This window comes from Rhipicephalus sanguineus, chromosome 5, assembly GCF_013339695.2.
Source record: "Rhipicephalus sanguineus isolate Rsan-2018 chromosome 5, BIME_Rsan_1.4, whole genome shotgun sequence".
Lineage (NCBI taxonomy): Eukaryota > Metazoa > Arthropoda > Arachnida > Ixodida > Ixodidae > Rhipicephalus > Rhipicephalus sanguineus.
In genome coordinates, this window is record NC_051180.1 from 16183017 (window position 1) to 16203319 (window position 20303).

The following is a 20303-nucleotide window of genomic DNA, read 5'->3' on the forward strand; positions in this document are numbered from 1 at the left end:
CGTTCTCGGAAACGCTGTCGCACAGATAGAGGTGCCGTCCAACATGCGGGAGAGCGTGAAAAATAGGCGTTCTGTGCACGTATTTCTGAAGTCATAGCGCAGTTGTGCATCTTACGGTTGAGCGCAGCCGCGGAGATCAGCTGCGCCAGCCCCAAACATTACCGCACCTGTACGGACAATGCAGTGATGGAGAGCAACGGTGCGCGACAAGCCAAGCCCAACGCTTTCCCTCAAGTCGCGGCGGCGATGCCATTACCGGCCGCCCTCGACCGCAGAGATGCGGTCATAAAGAAGCAGGCGCCAAAAAGGTGCCGAGGGAGTAGAACGGCCATCGCCACACAAGAGAGGAGATCAAGAGGGCGGTTGTACACTGGCTGTTGCCCCGCTGCACTCTCTTCGCGGAACCCTCGCCGCGCGCGTACAACACGTAACGAGCAGTATGCGCAAGCAGGACCACAACAACGAAGCAAAGGAGCATCGTTGTTTTTTTCGCCGCGACGTCCACGCACGCGCACAAGGCGACGACGGTCGAGGAGTGTGTTCGTGGTCGGTGCCAGGTAGGCGATGACGAATAGTGGCAACAAAAGAGGAACGGGGAGAGGGCACAGCGCGTCTATTCAGGCTATGGAGAAGCAGAAACAACAGCAGGCTTCGTCGATTGTCTCGGAGCGTGCCGTTAAGGACGCGGCTCCCCTGAGTCAGCCTTCGCGGCGAAGGTGTTTCCAGAGAAAAGAAAGAACGCCGCCAGGGGCGGCCGATTGCTGTGACCTTCTGCGCGAAAGAATAGAGAGCTCGTGTTTGTGCGTCTCAGCGGCGGAGGGTACGCGAGGAATCTTTTTTATTGTGGCTAATCAGAGGCCCCGCCACCACCGTGCCGCCTGTTCTTCTCGAAGAGAGAACGGTATGCGCTCTTCCCTGCCATACTCTCACCGTCTGGCGCGCTCCACACTGACGCAAGGTTGGCTGGCGACGACGCGCGGTAACGCTTGTCTTCGGGCGGCCGCGCAAGGCTATAGCGTCGCCTCAAACGTCAGACGTAACGGGCGGCCGGGTTCGCCGCTTTCTTTATGTTTGCATATTCACATCCGCAGACTCCACCTACGCGAACGAGCTGCACCCAGGAATGCTTCGGGAAAATGAGCGAATCTTTTTTGCAGGTCGGTGTTCACCATGCTAAGGATCAGCTACAGCAGTAATTGATTGGGTGACTGTGGCCGAACCAAATGGACCCACCGTCGCGCCTACCTTCACGCGTATACCTTTAATACCACTTCGCGCTGTACAGTATAACGAGAACCTTGATTAACATAAAAATGCATGAACGAAGAGTAGCTTCGCAGCTTGAAATTTAAAGAAATTCTCGAAAAATGGGAGTGAACATAACAGCCATAAGGTGACCGTTTCGGCTTCATGTTGAACTTGCGAATGTCGCTACCATATACGCATCTGAAGAATTGCTACCATATAGTTCCACGTGTTTTCCGAGATTAACATATGCTGAGGCCACTTATTGCGACTATCACGGCGAAAGTAAAGGTAAATACATAAACACGAAGTAATCGGGAGGAATATGCACTGAGCACCGGAAGTAGCATCCTTCCTCATTAAAGTTTCACAGCTGCCGCAATCGTGCTTTAACAGCGAGGTACACGCCTCGCATACGAAACCCATCGCGGCAAAAAGACGTGACAGCCAAGAAAACGTCATTTCGTATGCGCAGAGGGGGACACGCGCAGTCTCTGAAGCCAGGCGACATAAGTGAGCCGCGATAAGAGAAAAATTACCCCAAAGACCGTATATTACAAGCGGCGCCCGACACAAAACAACGCGGCTTCAATGTCAACCTCGAAAAGTAACCTTTGCACTTCTCCTGCAGACAGGCAGCCGCTGAGAGCAAAAAAAAAATAAAATTTCCATGAATTACGCATATAATGGCGCTCCAACAATTTCTGTGCCGCACCACAGCAGCAACACCTGCGTAACGTCAAGGATGTGTGCTACCCACTCGACAACGCGTCGTCCGCGTGTGACGTAAGTGAGCCGATTACGAGATCAGTTTTCTTACTCGCCAACGAGTAATTTTGGGTCCGTAGAGCACGGGTGAGCCTGTATAATTACCGCGTATCTTGGCGTAAGCCACGAAGACTACGGCTAATACGCACATTACTGCTCTCGCCTTATACAGCCGTATTGTATAAGGAGGATGGTGCACAAGGTAACGAAGCGTCGTCGTTATTAATGTTTCTTTTAATGGAATTGTTTTAACTGGTGTTTTACTTCGCGCACATGAGGAGCAGCCAGTGCGCAATACATGCCCGTCAATGCTGCGCGCACTGCAATACTGCACGTCTAAATGAAGACGAGTATACGCGAATATGAGCTTGCTTAACAAGATGCAACTTCTCGGCGATATACATCTGAGGCTTCAAAAGCAGCCTGCAGGGAACAAAGAGAGCAGCTCAAAGATCTCTTCGTGGCTATTGTCGTGATCAGAAAAGCCGAGCGGTGTCATCAATGCACACACGCGCGAGCCCTGGGGCTGGTCCGATGGCGACTCCATTATTATTTTTTTTTCTTTCCACTAAAGCCGCTTCCCTATAGCTTACACCTGCCGCAATTCGCAGCTCACGCGCGTATAGCGTTTCGCAGATTGCTCGGTCACGATTTGCGGCGCTATACACCGCTGATGCCTCACTAACCTTCACCGTTCAAGGTTTATATGTTTCCGACGATTAACGCGAGCCAAACGTCGGTCTATAAGAGGCGCAGTGGGATGTCGGTGGGAAGCGATATAGCTGACGCACTTGAGAGCGTGAGACCACGCATACGAATACACACACAAAAGTAACAAGATACAAACCACAAATTACAGGGGACTCCCTCTGTGACCTTTAAAGTGACCTTTTAAGTGACCTGATCTCCGCGGAGCCGAAGTTACACTTAATTAGATAGTTAATGAGCATCGCATTTAAAATATTGTGTATCTCAAATTAATGTGAACTGTGCACTATAGGTATAGAGAACACGAAACCCCTGTCTTAGCACACACTGTTGTCGCGCTCACATATATATATATATATATATATATATATATATATATATATATATATATATATATATATATATATATATATATATATATAACATCGTTTTCTTTTCGCCAGTATCCAGCACGTCACAAGTAAACGTACAAAATCATAAAAACAAGTGGTCAAAAGCAATTCATAAGATACTGTCGAATAGCGAAATGCGGGCCGCACAAGTCGCTAACGTAATCGTGCGCACGTTATCGTAAAAATTCCTCATTAAAAATAACTAATAATCATTGGAAAAAAAAAAGAACACTTGACTGTCGTAAATATTATAGCGCCATCGGAGTTATTCTGCTGCAAGCGCAGTAAACAAGCGTGAAGCTGTTTCTGGATAAGCGTTGCGCTATAGCACGAACTTGTTTCAAACGCGTGAAAACATCGGGACAAGCGCAGCCACTCTGTACGAGAAAAAGTTGCCAACAGCGCTGCAATGCAATATGTCATTTAGATACACCGGCGATCAGCAATTAAAGGGTAAGAAATACGGAGATAGGTGTATAGAGAGAATGAGAGGAAACTGCAGTTGACGCTGATGCCTTTCCGAGTTCCAGCATTTATCTGCTGCTCAAAGTTGAGAAATGAGACAGACAGAGAGAGAGAGAGAGATAATAAAAGATCGAATGGAAAAACCACTGAGCCAAGAATAGACTTCTAAGAACGGTGAATGCGCAAACACTGCACTGTAGTTCGGCAAACACGGCAGAGCAGGAGAGACTGGTATGTATACGGCAGGCGGATGAAGAGTGGTTATAGTGCCTCGCGAGAGTGAATGAACGAATATAACTTTGTTTGAAACGGATCTTTGTCCATGCCGTCCGACCGCACGCGTGTGACGTGTGGTTTGCGTGCCTTACAGACAACGCGAAACCACCGCAAATTTCACAGACTACGTGGAGAAGGCAACGAACCCTGGGATGTTGAATCACTCACGCGTTATCGCCGCCAGGGAAACGCACTGGGTTTTTTTTTTTTTTTTTCGCTCGCTCGCTCTTGTCGGCCACTCGCGCGCCATGCTGGCTACGGTGCTCACAGAAACCATCCGCAGCCGATAAGGAAACACAGATAAGGCTCCTAGCTGAGGCACTATCCAACCCACAACAGCGTAAACACGGCCAGTTGTTGTCCAGTACTCTCGACACGAAAGCCTGCGCTGTATGAACAGTGCGCGTTTCCTCTCTTTTCTTTTTATAACTCAACTTAGTACGTTGGTGGCGTGGTGAAGTGTCGAAACCTCTCCCGGTGGCGGCCGTGTCGGCAACGATACGCCTTCGCCGGGCGTGTTCATTTTACAAGGGCTCGAGGCAATCATCGAGTGAATGCCTAAAACAATGAACATCTTTTGAAGACGTCAGATCCGTGGTCATAACGGCGCGGTACAAAGTGTATGTCTAGCCAATCAAACAGTCATCACACCAGCGAAGTAACTGCAATCAAAATAAAGCCGCAGACTGGACAACTTCAAGCCCCATATACTTCCACGCACGAGACTTAAGGAAAACGCCGGCACATTTCGTTGGCCGCCAGACCCTGCGCCTGAAGATACTGCAAACTACATGCCCTGTGTTCCGGCGTCGCGTTGGCAGCGGATGTTCACCGTGTGATAAGGTTGTGCTCAAAGGCCAAACGCTACCTAAAACACAACCTAAAATGAACGTGGCGAACTACGTGGATGCCTGCCTGAAAACAACGTATTAGCTCACGAGCAGCAAATTCAACAAGTCCCTTCTCGGTATAGCTTCTGCATAAGGTCCGCGCACCCATATATATATATATATATATATATATATATATATTGAAATAAAGCGGTTAAGCCGACGCTTTATTACGCCAAAGGCAAGATGGCGCCGACCAAGAAGAGGCCCGAGCCGATGACTGATGATGGTTATGTACAGATGAGGAAGTTGAAGTCCAATTAATGCCTACACTAATTTCCCCCGTTGACGAAAGCGGCCAGCCTGGCCGCGAATTACGTTGTGGAACGCAGATGAAAGGGTTTGAGACGCGAAACGTGCACAACCTCTGTGCCGCGGCAGCGTTGGTCAGTGGAGGCATGAACAGGTGTAACACGGTAGTTCACCGGCGAGGTCTGGTCTATAACTGTGTAGGGGCCAATATAGCGAGATTCAAGCTTTTCGCATAAGCCAGGTGTCCGTGCAGGCGTCCATAGGAGTACAGGGTCGCCAGGGCGATAGAAAACGTCGCGGTGAGTGGCATCGTAGCGATTTTTGCGATCTTCTTGGCTAGCGTCGGTGTTTATACGGGCGCGACGATGACATTGGGCAACCCGGTACAGAAACTGGTCGCAAATGAATGGTGAAGAATTGACGGGTCCAGAGAAGAAAGAAACGTCGAGTGATGAGGTTGGCTGGCGTCCGTATACTAAGAAAAACGGAGAGTAGCCTGTGGTCCGTTGAACTGACGTATTATACGCAAACGTTACAAATGGGAGAACCGCATCCCAGTTACGATGGTCAGGTTGGATATACATGGATAACATGTCGCACAGCGTGCGATGAAATCTCTCCGTCAAACCATTTGTCTGTGGGTGGTAGCTAGACGTTGTCTTGTGGATTGTGTTTGACGCTTGGAGAACTTCACTAAGCGTGCTTGAGAGAAACGCCTTGCCTCGGTCGCTCAAAAGAACGTGAGGGGGGTTGTTGGCAGTGGTAGGGGCGGCGGCAGGCGGTTGGGCCGGGTGAGTTGGCACTGTGGGCTCATCTTGTGACATGGTGGTCTGCTGGCGTAAGCGGCGTCCCGAACGGAGCTCCAGGAGAGATCTTTAGAAGAGGAGAGGTCGAAGGGATCGGAAAGCTCCTCCACCACTTGAAATAAAGCGGTTAAGCCGACGCTTTATTACGCCAAAGGCAAGATGGCGCCGACCAAGAAGAGGCCCGAGCCGATGACTGATGATGGTTATGTACAGATGAGGAAGATGAAGTCCAATTAATGCCTACACATATATATATTCTTTCAATTGCCCTCCGTTATGAAATGAGGCGAATTGTGTTAATGAGACACAATTTGTGACTGCAGTTTTGCGCGACAAGCTTTTGATGTTAGCTTAGGCGAACTTTCTCTTTGCAATTACGTAATAAGAATGGTATTAGGGTCACAAGACATATGAATGCTACGTTATTACGAACCACCCATGTAGGAAGCACATAGCAACTCCACTTGAGATAGTATTAGCCGTACATGACACGGAAATACCGTCCACACAAGTTTAATTCGTATTTACGAACAAGTGCCACGCATCGCTAGGTGCCTCGACGGTTGTCTGGGCATCAGCCGCCCTAAATGAGCAAACCGTGAGGCGCTTCTGTGGCGCATCTTTAACTGCCTCTCGCGTTCTCTATAAGGCGCAATGTACGTCTTGCTTAAAGAAGACAGTTCGGGTCGGCATTCTAGCACTGACTGTTCCGACAGGGGTCTGTCGTTAAGGCGGGCTAACACAGCAGCTAGCGACAGTCTGTGCGAGCTGCAGCGAAAATCAATTAAGGCTTTACTGAACATTTTGCCTGCCAGTGGCCTATTGAATAGGCTTTAGTACTCCAGCTCTACACCTTCTTTTGTTTATATCTTTTTTTTTTTGTCGCGCGCCTGCTCTTCTCTCCGCTTTCCATCTGTTATTTCCCTTTCCCCCTCCTCTTAGTCTAGGGTAGCAAACCGGATGCTACAATTCTGGTTGACCTCCCTGCCTTTCTCTCGTTTTATTATCTCTCTCTCTTGCTGAAAGAAGATTTGCATTTAAAACGTTCGTGTAATTATACCAATGACGTAGCAGACGCGGGATTGACGGTCATTTGTTGCCAAAGTGATGCGGGAAGGAACTAACTTGTGGGGAACTAACTCGATCTCCAGGATGGAGTGGCATCAGCACGCAATCCACAAGAACGTCTTAAAGGCGATTCATAAGATGCACTGGCAACGGAGGTATCGAAACAAAAGCACAAAAAAGAGAAAGAGGCGGAGCTGGGGAAGTATTGCCACGTAAGAAAAAAGACTTTGGGGAGCCCCTTCCGTTGCAACGGCCTTGAACCATTTTCCTCCGGGTCGAAGGAAGTCGGCCAGTAGAACGCGGACGGGAAAAAAAGGGGGAAGTGGTGGCGTCGGGATAAAAGAAAAACAGACGAAAAGGAAATGGCAGGGGAACACTCAGCCTATTGATACGGGCCCAACACACAAGCACACAAACAAATACGGCTATACGTTGAAAGACACGAAAGGCAGTGTGAAGAAAACGCATGTATACATACAGTGACGGTTGCCTATTACGTGCTCCTGCAAGTACCGTCTACAACGCATGACTGGGATGCGTCGTTATTATTTGTTTTTTCACGCTGCAAGTTCTCAACATGTCTAAGAAGTCGCTTTCAACAGATTCGCGAAGGGGGAGAACGGCTCGAGGAAGCAATGAGGTGCGTTGCTATGTTCTCCTTTCATTTCTTCCATTTTTTACTTCTTGTATTGGGGTGAGGAGGCGTCATTTCACGAGGCCGTAATGCAGCCTGTCCGAATGACGCAGCCCCTTTCCCCTCACCTGGAAACAACGGAAGCAGGTCCCGCTCCACCTGCCGCCTCCTTCTATACCAGTGACGTAACAAAGGCATCAAAAGCTACGTTCACTCCCGAAGCTCAGCGAAGGGGGATCACCCCCTACCATCCCCATACTCTCCCTTTCTGTAGTATTACTGCTTCTTTGCGTCGCGGTCGCTTTATTCACCCTGACCGGAAAAGAGGGACAATGAAACTGTGTTTAATCCAAAAGAAAGCGCTGGCGGAGGGAGAAGTTAACGGTGTACGCTTCGCTGACGACGTCATATCCGAGCAGCTTCTTCGTATACCTTATTCCCCAACCTCGTACAATGGGGATACGTCGTGTGCGCCAACAGTTTTAACAATGTAACTGTTTCACCATTGTTCCTCTAGATCCCCCGCGATAAAACCGGTCAAGATGTTGTTGCTGCAACAGTACGAGGCAATTTGTACTTCTTACTCTGCGGGGCATGATAAAACCATGAACAGTATGGCACTGTGCGGACATCGCGGACGTGCTGCTAGGTCTGGAAGTCCATGGACTTCCAGACCTAGTCAATGATTATCGATCGCGGTCGTGCCCCGGATGTTCTTAAAGCTTAGAGGTGATAACACGTAAAAATATTTGCGTGAATGTGCTGTCAGTACTCATCGAAACGTCGCCCTGCACCTCAGCCATGATCACTGACGTCAATGAAGGCGATCGTAGATAAAGTGAGTCGTAGTGAAGTATGTAGCCCTTCTGCACGACTCTGAACCCGGTACTCGTCGTCACAAGGAAGAACTGTTAGGTTACAGCATTTTTCGTAAGATAAAGGAAGAACCAATTCTGATGCTACACATAATATTACCAAAGGCAGCCGGCCTCTGCCAGGAACATGGCCTTCGTTTCTTTATTGTCCCTGTTTCGAGTCCTCACAAGAACCCAGAGGCAGTGCTCGTCCATTGCTCTGCGTCCGTGTACGTTACATAACGACAGCGGCAAAAACTTAACGATCGACCTTTAAGACGCTCGCCAGGCTTCTAAGCTCCGCGTGCGCGTGGACCTGCATCCTCACTGTTCTACACAAGCACAAAGCCCATGCATACCTTACATGCGTATTCTTATTTTGAAAGCGCTGTCATACGCGAGGAGGGCGCACTCAGCAACCATGTTCCCGTTCTTTCTGCGTTCCTCGCTCGCAGCGCGTGCCTGCACGCAACAATGCCTGAAATTACTACGCAAGCCCTTGAGAGTCCGGCGACGGAAATTAAGTCTGTGGCCCGTAATCCTGCGAGCGTGAACGCAGACGGAGAAAACTCGACGCAAAAGTGAGTCAATTGGTTTCGGGGGGGAGCGGCCATAGTGAAAAGCCGAGGGGAGGAACGAACACAACTCATTGTGCGCCCGCCATGGCTGGCCTCCCACAACTGCCCAGCGATTCATTCGTCTTCGCTCGCTTGTGTTTGCTTCTAGCACGCGCTCGCTCGTGCCTCTTATTTTTAACTCGCCACAATATGGCGCAGCAGTCACGCGTGTTTGCCTTGTCTTCTTCCAGCATTTTTGGAGAGGTGAACTCATGCACGTGACAGAAAAATGAAAAGCCGTGGTCGCACATCGTTTTATGCATAGTTAGGGCTAAACTGAATTCCCGGTCTTTCTCAAAAGGATTTCGAAAGTGCCCTTCAAATTGGAAGGGGCAAGGGGGCGGCTCGAGACATTCATGGAGGCGTTAGTTTGTTTGGCTTCCCTGTATAGCGTGCTAGTTCGCATCTCATCATCCGCTTAGGCTCATTCACACCTGAGGCCAGTTTAGTCGCAAATGGTCGCAAGTGGACGCTTTGGTAGAAAAGCGAATGCTTTGGCTCAGTCGCTCCCTGCTCGATTCTTCAGTCACGCGAATGCAGTCGCAAGCCTCTGAACCAAGCTGACGTCCGCAGGAACCGGACGTCAGCTTATTTTACGAGGAAACGGCAATGTGAGCAGTCTCGAATGCGGTGTGGCGACGGGTATAGAACGCACTATAGCAGGTCGCCTTGAGTAGCTTTTCGGTCGCCAGTAGTAAATGGTCACGCAACCGGTGCTAGTCGAAGCTGCGAATGTGCTCTATACCGTTGTAGCGACAAGGTAAGGCAACGCTTCAACAGAAAAGAAATCACGGCTTTACTACTGAGTGGTTTGGTTTACCTTTGAGAGAAAACACGAACGGATGACTCGGGAATAAAAAATGCTTCGGAAGCCTCTTTGCGGCACGGGATCGAAATTTCGCTACGAAATCACGTTCTTTACTTCTTCATTGTTCTGTTTTATTTTCACCTGTATGCAGAAATTCCAAAATGCCCAAGCCAACCACGCCAAGCGAGTATGCTATGTTTTTTTTTTCTTTTGTATTTGTAGAAGGCTCTCGATTGCGCAACTTAAAAACCGACTTAAGGAAAGCAGGTCGTTCCTTTACTCGCGGTAGAACCGACTGAAGTTCTACGGCATGCGCATTACACTGTGTCCATCGAAGCGAGCCATGCGTGAAGTCGGCTGACGCAAAATAAATAGCGTGACTCTCGCTCCTGCATGCACGGTAATACAGCGCGCTAGGTTTCTGTTGTTCCACTGCCGGTCCCGCCGAGAACTTAGCCATGCGTTCCACGCTAATGACCCTTGACCTGACACCGGTTTCTGTTATAGCTTATAATAATATGTGGTTTCCTCAAGAAGCGAGAAGACTTATCTCCAACGGCTGTATCGCGTTTACAAAAATACAACCGCATATTAAATGCGTATGTTCTGAGACTGCGAAAGCAAGAGCCGATTTCCTATACGCTAAAGGGAAGTCAAAGCAAAGAGGAGACAGGCCGAGCAGCCCCGAACGTATTCACGACCCAAACTCTATATGGAATGTTCCTTACTGTTTGCTCTACTAACATTATTCGTGAATTCTCTAATTATTCTTTCACGCCCCAATCCCCTTCCCCAGTACAGGGTAGCCAACCGGAGATTTACCCAAGTCAACCTACCTGTCTTTCCTCTCTCTCTCTCTCTCTCTCTCTCTCTCTCTCTCTCCTCTCTCTCTCTCTCTCTATTATGCTTCTTTTTTTTGTATTAACAGTTAACCACGAAGTTCTACCAAAGCAAATATTGGCATGACATCAGCGGGCGAATGCGAGTTCACCGACACTTTCGCGGAGATTAGGAAGTTTGGAATAAAATGCACTCTCAATCCGAAAGCCTAGCTATCCGAATATCAGAGCAGATACGCACGCACGCAGACGTGAATTATTCTGCTGTTTAGCGTGGCGACACGATTTCAAGGCGTCTGGACGTGTTTGGTAAAAGTTTTTGCTTAATGAGGATAGTTTTTACTGTCCTTGCTTGCTGCGTCACATTTCTGCGCCTGAACGTCACTGAAATAATCGGCCCGACCATAGCTGGCCTTCCGCGCCCTTATACGAACCGCGCAGTTCCGTTTTTTCACGCTGTGTGCACGCGCGTTCGGCGTTCCCAGCTTCAAGGAGGAATATCAGCATGTGGGCTGTGCAAGAGGTTACAGAAAGCAGGTGAAAGCTCCGTGCATGCACTCCGTTCCGGGTCCTGCCATCAACCAGCAGCCAGTCTCAACGAGGTTGACTCCTTCGTCGTCGCCCATGGAGCAGACGGGGAGAAGAGGCTCAGTGCGGTCAGTGGCACGGTGTCGGAACAGCAGTGCGTGCTACTGTTCCCGCCGTTGATTGTGGAGCCAGCGGCAGTGGGGCGCGAAAGCCAGCCGGCTTCCCCGCTTTACGGAGTCCCCCCCCCCCCCCCCGCTTTCAACCTTTCGCGTCTGGTTGCGAGCGCCGTGGGAAAGTCGGACAGCTGGTCGAGGACCTTCCGCCAGCCACACCGTACGCGCGGCTCTGCCAGAGAACCCCAAGGAGTCGTCGACGAAAACGAGGGGAAAAGCTCAGAAAAACGGAGGGCCAGGGGTTGTTCCCCCCAGACGCGAACCCTCCCCTGCCTTTTTTTTCTCGTGCCCGACGGGAGACCTTCCTCGCCTACACCACCACCCTCCCGCCTTCTATGCGTCTCGCGGTTTTCTTCCTTTTCCATAAAGTTCTTATATCGCGTGGTCTTGTCTTGTTTCTTTTTTACTGGTACTTTTTTTTATTTCTTTGGCCTCCTCAATGCCCATACTGTGCCGACGTGCATACGGCAAAGCGTGACACCACCTGAATACCGTCTATAGAACGAGCACCCCCCTTCCTTTCGCGTGCCACCGCCCCCCTTCCTTTGGCACATCTTCGAAGACGTTTAGATTTTTATCTACGATATTTTATGATTTGCATTTCTTTTCTTCCATCGTGGTTCTTCGAACTGAGCGCGGGCGAACCGGCACGCGTTTTCGCGGCACAATACAACCGGTCATCGCAGCTTGCTTGTATCGCTCGCTCCCAAATAATGCAAACTGCGTAGACACGGAGGTTTCGGAAAGTCAGTAAGAAAGATGAATTTTTTTTTTATTTCCTCACGACGTCGTAAAAAGAAACTTAAAGGAAAACAACCAGAAAAAAAAAATTATTTTGAGAGACCAAGGTAAGGAAGAAAAGACCGACCAGCGCTGTCGCAGACGTACGCTGACCGCTGCGACCCGTGGGACAGAGAGGTCGCAACGGTCACTTCAATACGAAGGCCACAGAAAGGCTTCGCTGCCGGGCAGTAAGCAAAGTAAAGCGTTGAAAACGTGACAGTGACAAAACACGTACGCTCGCGAAAATACGATGAACCTGGGAGGAAGGACAGGGCATGAGCCGATAGCTTACCGTTGGCCTGTCAGGATGAGCTAGGCGCAGCAAGCGGCCAAGCGATGGCACATGCAAGCTACCAACCACAAAATTGAAAAGCAATAAGTTTTTCGAGACAAATCAGGGTGCATGCTCGTGTAGAGCAAAAACCACGCACGTCCACGACAGGCAGATTGGTGGACGTGTAACAACACCTGCCGGCGCGCGGAACGCGCGCAGCGGAATCGAACGAACATGGCGGCTGCCCAGAACAGGTGGTCAAGACGGCTGAGATTCAAACTGCTGCTTCCATCATGACCGCTGCCAGAACCAATAGCTGGGTTATCGGCTCCTATGATCGCTCGCGCGAATGTGGGCGCGTTCTTAGAATTGAAGGCCCCTCGCTGATGAACAGATTGTATTGTTGTACATGCTATCCGCGTCCATGGGCCTTTCGGCAATGGCCGGTACCAAGAATTATCTTTCTCGCTACATTGGAAGCTCATACATCGACTTGCACATATGGACACGCGCGGGCGTACATAATATGTTCAGCAAGTCACGTGCTTTGTTTAGCTAGAAAGCTGGTAATCGCTATCCAAAGACTGGTTCGAAGAAACGTTCGATATCCATTAGTTCAGAGGATTAGTTTCGAAATGCCACTTTTCATACAATGACACTGGCCGACCATATATGTGCAATATAGCGCGCCTTATCATATTTTCTGTAATACATAGGCACCTAAAGACATCGAACATTATTGCAGAGCTTGATAAGCTGAAGCTCTTCACTTACCTCAATTTCACTTCAAGTCGGATAGGTGTAAGTCCTCGTTTACGCATGCGAATAGTCTGTGCCCAACGTCCACAATCGATGCACCCTTTCCTAAACGAGGCAGCCGGATGCTGCTCACATTTAGATCGCAGTAAATAATCGTTATTTCAGGATATGTGCTTTAGCCCTGAAACATCCCGCCACATCTTAGAACGGAACTACACCGCGCACATGGCCTTACATCGGAGATCTTGCCGGCCATCAAGTGCAGCAACGGTGCAAGCTCCGACAATGAGAAAAACAAGCAGGTCGCCTCGGTATGAAAGTCTTCAATGGGGGCGGAGCTTGTTAGAGCCGCATGTTTGAAAACTCGAGAGGAAAAAAGTGAAAAGACAAACGCTCGTAGGCTCAACCCCCGTTTCTATCTTGTGTGGTGGCGCCGCATTCGCTCGACGGAAACGCCTACCAGACTCGCTCGCGAAAGAGATGCGACAGCCAATAGCGGTTTCTCGCTTTGAAATTTGACTTCTTCTTGTACGCGGCAGCATTGGCTCGAAAAGAGGAACAAAAAGAAAGCATGAGAAAGTGGTGCGATGGAAGAAATCTCATCGGCGAAATGTCGGAAGCCGCTCCTTTCGACGCTTTTCCGTTACAGACCGTGCGGCAGGTGTAGCGGTGGTGTGAGATAAAGCCCGAAGCTTTTGCGCTTTGAGTTCAGATAACTGCTGCAGTATTGCCTTTAAAGAATGACACAGCTCGCACCTACAATGAATAACCAAACTACAGACGGCCCAATTTTCAGGCGTATTTATTACGACAGAAATACGAAGGTATGTTCTTTTAGGTAGACTAACACGGCACTTCCGGATTCATATCGCTAGCCGTACAAGAAGCAATAATGTGGCGTATGGTAGGGCATGTGGAATTAGACGACGCGCCACCTGTCTGCCCAGCATCCTAACCTCGACCCCACTAATGAGCGAGCACCTCCTCTCCGCCACTGAAGAAACATTCGCGTGTAAGGTACTACTTGTACGTGATTTACGTAATGCTCCTTATTCCCCGGCAGCCTTACTGCAAACAATGGCACTACAGCCAAATTTCATCCACGGACCTTGGTGTAATCTAAGCGGTTACTTTTGATTTTCAATTGCGATCATGTGCCACGCGTATGTATGTATGTATGTATGTATGTATGTATGTATGTATGTATGTATGTATGTATGTATGTATGTATGTATGTATGTATGTATGTATGTATGTATGTATGTATGTATGCCTTATTTTCCACAAAACCACTAAAGAGTTGTAGATGGCGAATGGGGAAAAAGCGGCTCATAACCGCTTGACCAGCCCCAAAACCCGTAAGAAAAAAAAACATACAGGCATACGTTCACCCACAGTTTCGTATCATAATGCCACGAGCACCCACAAAGGTTTGAGATAGCGGCAGTTTCACAATCCTAACAAGACTTTCCACAAGACAGCTTGGGCAAGCAAGGCCTTTACCCAAGCTGCGCAAGTGCGATAGGCGTAGAGACTCGGGCCTCTAGCCCAGGCAGCTGTGCGCTCAGGCTGGCGTGTAGCGAAGGGCTGCGAGAGGCTTCACAGGGTAGCGGTGTGTGGTAGCAGCGGCGGAAGCAGCAACAGCGATCGGCTTCTGGAAAACCGCGATGCGACAGCCCTTATCGACGGCGCGCAGCGGATTTCTGCAACGGGAAAAGGAAGTCGCGCCCCCAACGGCCCATCCCTCGCGATGTCAAGCCGCGCAGTTCGCGCGGCATCGGCCCTGCGACTACGGCGATACGAAGGAGACCGCGCGTCCAGAGGAGACCTCGCTTGCGTTTCAGGGAGGAGGAAGAGGAGGAAGAGCAGTGTTGGTCGCACTTTGACGAGACTGAGCACGTATCTGTCAGCGGGCAGCAGGGCGACACGCACGGAGAGAAACGGAAAGTGTGGTCGGCACTCGGCGAGTCGAAACAGAAGGTCGGTGCGGTCGACCTTTTCGTTCTACTTCGTTCCGCTCTCTGGTGTCAAAAGGGAAGGACGCTTTCGCGCTCGTCCGAGGGGGCGGCGTCTTCTTTGTCACGCACTGAGGCTCGCAGAGGCCGGCTTCTCCGACGGACAAAAAGAACAAACGGAGCCGGAACATCGTCTCCATGTGGGAGCTTACGTGGGGGTTTGAAGAGGCGGAAAACGAGAGACGCACTGCTGTACCCATTGCTCCTGTTCGGCGACGATGACGATGTGGAATAAACTCACAATAGACTCTGCCTGCTCCGAATTAGTGACGTCATCAGCTAAGCATGCGCTCGGACTGACAACTGGCAGGTTACAGAATGATGGGAGAGACGCGCAAAGAAAAGTGAGCGATACGCGATGACACTGGCCAGCAACTGACTAACAACGAAGCGTCTGCATCAATTAGTTTACGGATAGTTGTTGCAAGGACTTGAGTTTTTTATATACAGAGATCGGCTGCCGTAGCATGCAGACATGTTGGCGTCGATTCCGTGGTATGGTTTCTCTGCTGTGGGGCTCTCATTTTCCCCAACACTCCGCTCGATCGCTATCGTCGACGAGAGATGAAGAAAGAAAGAAAGAAAGAAAGAAAGAAAGAAAGAAGAAAGAAAGAAGAAAGAAAGAAAGAAAGAAAGAAAGAAAGAAAGAAAGAAAGAAAGAAAGAAAGAAAGGAAGAAAGAAAGAAAGAAAGAAAGAAAGCGCGTGCTCACGATGCCTGCAAGAACGCCCTTGCAGGCCGTTTTGAAAGGAGCCGCCTCTCAAACAAAGTAGTGACCGCTGCTCTCCCGCAGCGCTGACCTCCTGCTAGAGAGCCAGCTCGTCAAACTTGACCTTGACCCACACAACCTCGCTGCGCTTGCTCGTATCCAGCTCAAAAGGAGTGCCGCTCTCTATCTCTCCTATCCAGACCGCAAAGGGGCTGCGGTGACTTGGCGCTTGGTTAACCACACGCATTTCTGGTAAACATTATGAAGCCACAGATATCAGCCATCGGCAATCACAGTCTGTTAAAGCTGTCACCCACGCAGTCGCTACCACTGCGGTTCTACATAAATGTGCTTTCAATTAGCCGTTTCGGCACAAAACCGAGTTTGCCATCAGGGCCCTGAAAGTTTGAACTCTTGACACGAGCAGCAGGCTCCGGTCACAGTGACCTCATTTCGAAGGTCACTACACGAACATAAGTGTCGCCGCGTTTAGTCGTCAAAACACTGATGATTCCACACATGCCGAAATTCAAGCCAAATAACTTCTTACCGAATAACCTGGGAAACGCATAGAAATAACTTTTAAAAAGCTTAAGCGTTAATGCAAAACCATAAGCAAGTCGTCATACAGCGTGCTCGCGATCTGGGATTCGACGGTGGATGCACACGGGCTAAATTGCAGGCTTAGCAGGCAGTCGGAAAGAAGAGAGGATAATGCCGAGGACAGAGTAAACAAGGCCATTTTTATAATAATTATTTGTGTCAATCATTGTCAAAGACTCCGTCAAAGGACATATTCTGGAGGTGTACCTTATGTGATCATCTTTTTCTTCTGCCCACGCGTAGGGAACCAACAGAGAGAAAGAGAGCGCGAGAGCGAGAGATGAAGGCAGAGAGTGGAGAACCGAAGTTGAGTTCAGCATGTATGTGCTCATTCAACTTCCACCACTCTGCCTTACCGAGAAAAAAAACAACAACTAAGTAGGTACTTGCAGATTTAGCTGCAACACTCAAATTTATTTAATGTGCACGCTAACTAAAATTAATTTTAAAGAATAAGCAAATAAGAAAACGGAGTCAGCATTACTCCCACCCACGGTTGATTCCACCACTTCGAGTACATACCAAAATGAGATCGGCGACCATTCCACAGAGTGCACGAGCGTTGCCGTAACTTCTTGCTATTGCCCCGCCACGGTGGTACAGTGCTTATGGCGCTCGACTGTTGACCCGAAAGTCGCGGGATCGAATCCCGGCCGCGGCGGCTGCATTTTCGATGTAGGCGAGAAAGGCCCGTGTACTTAGATTTAGGTGCACGTTAAAGAACCCGAGGTGGTCGAAATTTCCGGAGCCCTTACGGCGTCTCTCATAATCATATCTTGGTTTTGGGACGTTAAATCCCAGATAGTATTATTAACTTTTTGCTAGTGTTCCGTTATTAAGGCGAAAATGTCAAGTAACTGTCAAGTAAAAGAGACCTTGAGCGTGACCTTGTAAAAAAAAAGCAGAGTAAGCCAGAGTGAAGCAAAAATTCCGAGCGGCGTTCGTCTCAAGTGAGGCTCGAGGCGCGCGACTTGCGCGTTCACTTCGTTTTATGGCGTTAGCGTGACTAAAACAACTGAAAAAAAGAACGTTTACCTCATTCTACCTAAAGTCACATGGCCACACACGCACCTCGTGGCTTGAGGTGCGAGGGCTGCGCATTAATTTCGTTCTCGCGGCGTTCCGCAATATAAAGTGCATGGTACAATAGCCACAACGGATGGCTTTCGCCTTCTAGTCGTCTTAGGCGAAGGCATAAGAGACCCTGTAAGGCTTTTTTGTCTTTTTGCGCGCAGTCCTTCATGTTTCGCTCAGTATACTAAATTGTCGACATGCAATTACTTTACGTGTACCTGCCCTAGTAGCATTGAAGAATGCATCGCGAGATATAGCTGCGAGGCGACGCTGGGTCAGCGCGACAAGGAGCTCTCAGACCCCATTCAGATGTCGTTTCATCGAACAAGCATTCTCATGAAACTCGATATGCATTTGGACGAACCAAGTACACCCCAACCTTGAATGTGTGAGAGAAAGTAGGACAAACAATCTCATCGGCACGAGGCAAACTACAAGAGCCCCAGAAAACGTGCGAAAAAAAGTTTTCGCAATTGGCGACGATGACTGATGACGGCGAATACTTGAAGGAAGGGGCGCAGAGGTGCCAAGAAAGAGACGGGCTGGGAAGCCTTCCTTTTGTTATGTCTACGCATGGGCGGCGTCACAATTTGTCTGCCCTTGAAAAAAAATTCGCTGCTGCTGCGTGCGCTCGCGTATGTATACTTGTTGCTCGTGCCTGTATTTCTGCTGCCCGCTAGCGTTTATCTCCGCAGCGTTTCGGGACTTTGCATGCGTTTGTTTTCATTAAAAAAAAGAGCTGTTCTTCTTTCTCTCCGCTGTCGCACTTGTTACCCAACGATGCAAGCGCTGCGGCGGCTATCTCTCTACGAGCTGTCGGGCTCGCCAGAGAGAACAGACGGTTCCAAGGCCGTGGCTGCTCGACTGTGGCGAACAGCGAGTTTGAAAGCTGCTGCCCGTCGTCTGACGAGCGAGTCAGCAGTAACCCCCCCCCTCGCCCCCCTCCTGCCTCTGCTGACAGTGAGAGGCGACGCTGACGCCAAGCCGGTTGACGTAAGAAGCCAGCATTGACGGTAATTATAAAGAAAACAGAAAGGCTGAGGAAAAAAGGAAAAGAGACCATACATGAAGCGAACTGACAAGCTAAGAGGAATTCGCGCCGTGTAAACTAAACCGCGTTCGCTCGCAGCTCTGACAGCCATGCACCGGTGAATTACAAGACTACTAGAGTGACGCTTACCACTTACCCCCATTTCGTGTGAATGAATAATTACTCTTCAAATTAACCGTCACGGGGAATGATATGGATGATTAATACCCCTTGCTTTTACGGCAATGGTTGGCAGAATTAGCACAGAGTCTTTCTTTATTTCAGAAGCACAGCCCTAACGGACAGAATTTATGTAAGCTTGACAACAGAAATTTGAGGAAAATAAAGAAAAGACGAGAAAGCGTGCAAAGAAGGGCGAGGGAAGGAATCAGACAGGCAGAAGGCAGGGGCGAGAAGTTAACCAGAAGTGTGTCTGGTTGGCTACCCTAAGCTGGGTGAATGGGAAAAATGAATAGAAAGATGAGAGAGCAAGAAGAAAGGCTGCCGGCCAAGGGTGCACAAGACGATCGGTCGCACACACACAAACACACACAAGCGCGCGCAAACACAAACTTGAATAAATAAACCTTAAACTGAGCCCAACAGATACCGAAACTAAAAGGGAATAAATGCACAACTGACGACTGCGGAGGGGGGGGAATATGAAAAGCAGATAGCAATAGAATAATGGGCTCCGGCAGGAAGTGAGGGAGAAGCCCGGAAGTGCGGAGGAGAAGAGGCGCACTCTCTCTCAACGTTTCGCACTTCGCCCGCGGGATGGCGTTACTGTATCCGGGACAGCGGCATTTAATCGGCAATGTACAGCTTGAGGACAACGAGGAGGAAAATGACAGTTATCTAGAACACGTGCGTCGGTGACGGTATCCGGAATTGTACAGGTGTGATGCAAGCGGTCCAGCTATAACGAAAATGAACTTAAGCGAACGGCAGTGTCGAAAGGGTAACGTGTCACATGGATTAAAGTAAGATAGAGCATGCGCTGGGGTTGATGCTTATGCAGATAAAAGATGCTGACCCATGGTGACTTAGTGCAATCTGGAAGACAGATGCGAACGACAACAAACAAAATAGGCGATTGACTCTGTCCCTGTCTTAGCAGCGCTGTTACCATACCCACTATGCAAAAACAACTAGCCCAGCATTAAGTTCCAACACAAATGAGAGGTTTTCTAAATCAACAAGTGCATGTGAATTCGCTTCAGTTTCGGATGATGTTCTTGTTACAATATCTGAGTCGTACTGTGCCGCATTAAAAACTTTGCCTCAGCACCGCTTTCCGGTGCAGATAAAGATCTAAAGTAAAATGCGGATGGTGACAATGTTGCCGATATCCGAAGCATAGTCTCACAGCGTAAATATTCCACCACTGATAGCTTTTCTTATTGTTATAGGTGTAAATAACCTTCGGCAGGCTCAGCACGTGCGTGCCGGCGTTTCGTACAAGGGCCAGCCTGTTCCGGCGTAGCCTCGCCACTGCGAGCCTCTGTGCGAGATAAGTGAATGCTGACTCAGATCGGTTATCACACAGTGTTGCGTGCACCGCACTCTGTTGACATTATCGCATGGCGTATCCGAAGGTCGGCTGTGTATCTATATATATCTGAACATCGTTTTTTCTAGACACAGAGCCAATTTACAAACTCCTCCTCCTACAAGAATGCAAGCGAGAGTCACCTTCAGTACCGAAACTTAATGAGATGGGTAGGTTGGAAT

At 49.2% G+C, this 20303-nt stretch overlaps 1 protein-coding gene across 1 annotated transcript in view; it reads right to left on the bottom strand.

Annotated features, from left to right (window-relative positions):
• LOC119393283 (protein c-ets-1-A-like) overlaps nt 1-20303 on the bottom strand; it is a 191830-nt gene that overhangs the window by 75136 nt on the left and 96391 nt on the right.